The sequence below is a fragment of the Eutrigla gurnardus genome, assembly GCF_963514095.1.
Source record: "Eutrigla gurnardus genome assembly, chromosome: 7".
NCBI lineage: Eukaryota > Metazoa > Chordata > Actinopteri > Perciformes > Triglidae > Eutrigla > Eutrigla gurnardus.
This window is the reverse complement of record NC_139921.1, coordinates 25,575,810-25,580,707: the sequence shown is the minus strand read 5'-3', so window position 1 is coordinate 25,580,707 and position 4,898 is coordinate 25,575,810. Positions and strand designations below refer to the sequence as shown.

The window sequence follows — 4,898 nt, the reverse complement described above, 5'->3', positions numbered from 1 at the left end:
CAGAATAAAAATATTATAAAAATATGTTATAAACAAACAAAATGCAAACTAATGATAGAAACAAAATGAATTATTCCATAAACCCCTCATTATTTCTTTACGTTACTTAAGATATCCACAATCCAACAATTTACTCAGTCTTTTATAAATCATAAAAAATCGCAGTAGATATTTTTGTTCAATAACCTGTTCAATTATATTACATGTAAATAATATCTTTCTATAATTATATTTTATATATATATATATATATATATATATATATATATATATATATATATATATATATATATATAATATATAGAGAGAGCTATATAGCTATATAACGATATACAATTTTATAAAAAAGAAAGGTGTGCTGTGTCTGTGTGTGTGTGTGTGTGTGTGTGTGTGTGTGTGTGTGTGTGTGTGTGTGTGTGTGTGTGTGTAGAGCTCTCCTCATTATAAAACCATTATTCACTCTCCACAAATGTGCAGATATGTTACACAGGACGTGACCTCAGCGTGGATGGAAACACAACATTTTTCTTCCCCACCCGCTGCCATCCTGCAGAAATCCCAGAGGAATTCTGGGAATGAGGAGGCAGGAGGCCTCAGCTGGCATCCAGTTATCAGAGAAAACACAGAGCGAGCGAGAGATAACATACGTGAAGCGGCTGGAATCTACTTTTAATACGTAACCTGAGAGCTGATTGGCTGCGGTTAATAGCTGATTATCAACAAAGGAATGTGACATCATCGCTGACATCAACACAAAACCTCGTCATATTTTCCATTTTCAGTTTCCTTCAACACAAATTAACTTTATCGTAAGAATAATATGACACAAAAAATAATCCATTGCAAGTCATAGCACAACATTATAATATGTAAAGTCAGTATTCTATTACGAGATTACTGTTGGGTGGTTTAATGTATGAAAATGCAACATATGTAATAAAATGTAAATATCTGTGTAGTGGAGTAGAAATACAAAGTCTTTTTACACATTTTTAATTGGTTTCCATCACACTAAAGTTTATATTAAAAATATTTGTGGGAAAGCATCTTGCAGATATCTGAGTGTGTCAGCGCTGGATTTTCAAAGTAAAAGCTCCTGCTGAGCTCAGTCCCGTGTGTCAGTGTGTTTGTTGTTGGATCAGACACGATGCAGGCAGCTTCATTAGTATAATTGTTACTGTAACCAGCCATAAACATAGACTCAGCACATTTCTGTCTCTCTGCTGCATCATGACTCAGCATCAAGCTGTCCTGTCTCACCCCGTTCTCCGTGAAGACGCTGTTCATCCACTTGGTGAAGGTCTTCTTCTGGACCATCATCCTCTGCTCCTGCAGCTCCCTGACTCGCCCCGCCCCGTCCTCCTCGCCCTCCATCCTGATTGGCTGAGAGCATGCAGACAATGTTCAAACAGGGTACAAAGTTTGTTTTTTTATTTATTTTATTTCATCTGCGGCTGCAAGTAAAGGAAATGAAGATAAAAGTAAGTAGAAAGCTCATTAAAATCTAAAAAGGTTCATCCTCTTGGCAGCCGGAATGAGATCAGGACATGTCAGAGAAATATGGGCACGTGTTGACCACGTGCTGTCAGCTGCTCTGAGTTGGCTTTCACCAGTCAGCAGTTAAAAGGTAGTCGGTCTCCATGGCAACGGTCCCACCTTCACCGCAGCGATGCAGTAAAAACACCTGAGCTGTCACGTTGTTTCTGCTTCACCTCGTTTATGCGAGTCACCCGGACGACACGAGGTCAACACACCTCGACAAGCCTGCAAGTCCTTTATGAGACCCTTTAAAGTCTCATTTCCTTACAACGATTTAAGTTTTACACCTGTTCTAGAATAATGTGACGTTTCCCTTCATTCTGAAGCAGATTTCTCTTTTTATTTTTAACATTCTCATCTATGAAAGCATCTTGAAACATAACTAATTTGACTCGTAAAGGCTTTAACTTCAGTAAAGGGTCTGAAAACGGTGTCCTTTGTTTTGTTTGGAACTTAATTGAATAATTTCCAAACTAATTATTTAATTAATTAATCAAATATTAAATTCATAATGTAATTCAACAAGTTCCAAACAAATTAATTCATTAATTTAATTTAATTTTTAATTTGTGAAGTGACTAATGTTATCATAAGGACTGTAGTGCAGCACAAAGTTGGCCCTTAAGTGGGCTACAGTATCAGCCAGGCCAGCTGCTGGACGTATGTAGAACCATTCCTTCTGATTGATTTTGCACTTTACATGTCTCACACACACACACACACAGGAAACACTGAAATAACCTAAAGGTAATACATCCTGTAGATCTACAAACACTGTAGACCACTTAGATGAAACAAAGAGACCAGAAGAGACCAGAAGAGACCCTCAGACCTCCAACCTGCTGCACATAAACACTCAGAGAGGAACAGTGATTTTTCTTACCTTCCTCTCTAGTCCTCGATATTTCGTCTCTGGGATCTCAGACAGAGTCGACGATGCAATAATAAAACTCACAGTCTGAATGTTTCTGAACCAAACGCCACCACAGAAGAAGAAGGGTTTTCTTCATGTGTGTGTGTGTGTGTGTGTGTGAACTTTGAGGCCATTGGATTTACAGCATGAGCAGCTCGGCTCACCTGACAGCAGGTGCTGGGGTCAAAGTTCACACCGCCTCAGTGAGTTTACCTAGTGGAAACGTTGAGTTCGCTGGCTGTGGGACAAATCAGCTCCCAGCAGCAGATTCAGGTTTCCATCCATTCTTCCACGTATCGGGACGATCAACAACTTCAGAGTCTTTAATGACGTCATGCAGCTGAGATGGTTCTGGTCTAGTTCTGTGAAGGTCTGATAGAGACCAGATATGCTAGAAGAAGAGAGACAGTCATGAATCTGAGGAGACAGACAGACGGACAGGTGAGGACAGAGACAGAGAGTTGAGGAGAGAGAAAGACAGACAGGTGAGGAGAGAGACATGATGAAGATGAATAAAGAACAGAGAGGAACAGTTCATGTGTTGAATAAACTTTATTGGTCACGGATAACAGTATCAGGATCAGGATCAGGATCAGGATCAGGATCAGAACAGCAACACGTCAAGAATACAAAATACATCAAAAATAAACTTTTACGTTTCAGATAATTAATTTTAGAATCGGAACTTCAAGCTGAAGGTCCAGAGAGACTACAGGGAACAGGTCTGACAGAGTCCACAGGGAACAGGTCTGACAGAGTCTACAGCGAACGGGTCTGAGAGAGTCCACAGGGAACGGGTCTGACAGAGTCCACAGGGAATGGGTTTGACAGAGTTCACATCTCTGCACCAATCAGAAGTCGCCCAGCTGCTGGATCCTCAAGGACGACCGGCGGTCCCGTCATGAGAACAGGGCACATCAGAACCTGAACGGGGTACATCAGAACCAGAATGGGGAGTATCTGAACCAGAACGGGGTACATCAGAACCAGAATAGGGAGTATCTGAACCAGAATGGGGCGCATAGGAACCAGAACTGGGTGTACCAGACCAGAACAGGGAACATTAGAACCAGAACGGGGAGCATCAGAACGAGAACGGGGAGCATCAGAACCAGCACCATACTCGACTGTAGCAGCCAATGTCTGGATCAACAGGAAGCTGCTCACAGGAAAGTCTTTTCAGAGTAAAAGGCATGTTTTCTGTTCCTGTCGGCGAACACAGGGGCGTTTGGTTATTTTGTGGGCGGAGTTTAGGTGAGGGAACAAGTGAGTGAATGTCGAAGGGTTTCCATCAGGAGGGGGGGAAGTGAGCAGTCAGCCGAGGTCAGAGGTCACCGTCTCTCTTCGCCTCCACGTTTTACAATGTGAGGAAACACCCGAGCCTGTTGGACCGCCGTGTGCTTCAGGACGTCGTTAAGTGGTCCTACAGGACGAGTTCGTTACCCGACTAAGCACTGTTAAAACAGGACGGACTCTGACCTCTGACCTCTGACCCCCCCCTGAAATGCTGAATTTGGACATTGGATTTTTTGGCGACCACATGACCATTACCTCAGCTTCAGGTGCTTTTATTGTGAAGGATATCACAGTCAACCCCGTTCAGGAAACCGGATTATGTTTATTGGAGTGATGACTCATAACCTAATAGTCTGTTTTCAAAAATAAAAATGTGATTAAATATGAAGGATTTTCTCTAAAATACTAAAATATATTATTTGATTGTTAATTGGTATTTCTAAATAATTCATATACACACATTATACACAAATATACTATAATATATATATTTGGATTTTACAGTTTGGATAGAAAACGTTGGCGAAGCTCTTCGTCATCAACACATCTTGCACAAGAAGTCTGATCCACCTGTTTCCCCGGTAACTGGTCCATTCATACCTAATCTGGTTGAGTTCATCTTAAAGTTTAACAGACAATTTAAAGTAATGCCTCGAGAAAATGCATGTGGCCCTTCAGAATAAAAGCAGGGAATCATAACGCTGTAAAATAAGAAAAGGTCATTTATACATGAGGATAACACACGGGACATTTTGAGATAAAACTTGTGTTTTAATAGTGAGAAAGGGATTGTGGGATATCATAGTCAGTATTTCTGTCACACATCCTACATTAGATTACCTATTTATTTAACAGCATAATCATTCCCTGTTCTTATTCTGAAGGCCAGATGCATTTTCCAGCAGATTTACTTTTAAAGTTGATTTACTTTGAAAAGCTTCCGGCTACAGGAAGTCAGTTTATTGTTTATATTGTTTCATTTAGACTTTCAGAGGCGGAATGTGACGGAAAAATTAAGACAGGAAGTTAAATATTAAAACAATGTTCTTTCAAAATAAAAGTGTCCAAATTAAAGCAGGATTAGGAGAATACAAGGCTACGTTTTTTTTTCTTCTTCTTCTTTGGTGAATTGAAATCAGCTGATTTGTAC

The 4,898-nt window shown here is 40.3% G+C and overlaps 1 protein-coding gene across 4 annotated transcripts in view; it reads right to left on the bottom strand.

Moving 5' to 3' along the window:
- Positions 1-2,985: 2,985 nt before the first annotated feature.
- The window catches only part of ehd4 (EH-domain containing 4), a 17,850-nt gene continuing 15,937 nt past the window's right edge, over positions 2,986-4,898 (bottom strand). Inside the window, exons 8-9 of one of the 4 annotated variants that reach the window (XR_014597394.1) lie at positions 3,419-4,898; positions 2,986-3,376 (exon numbers count right to left, since the gene is read on the bottom strand). The exon at positions 3,419-4,898 is cut by the window's right edge and continues 776 nt beyond it. The gene's annotated coding sequence lies outside the window, so the exon portion shown is untranslated. The other 3 variants (XR_014597395.1, XR_014597396.1, XM_084013048.1) reach the window with 3 other exon arrangements.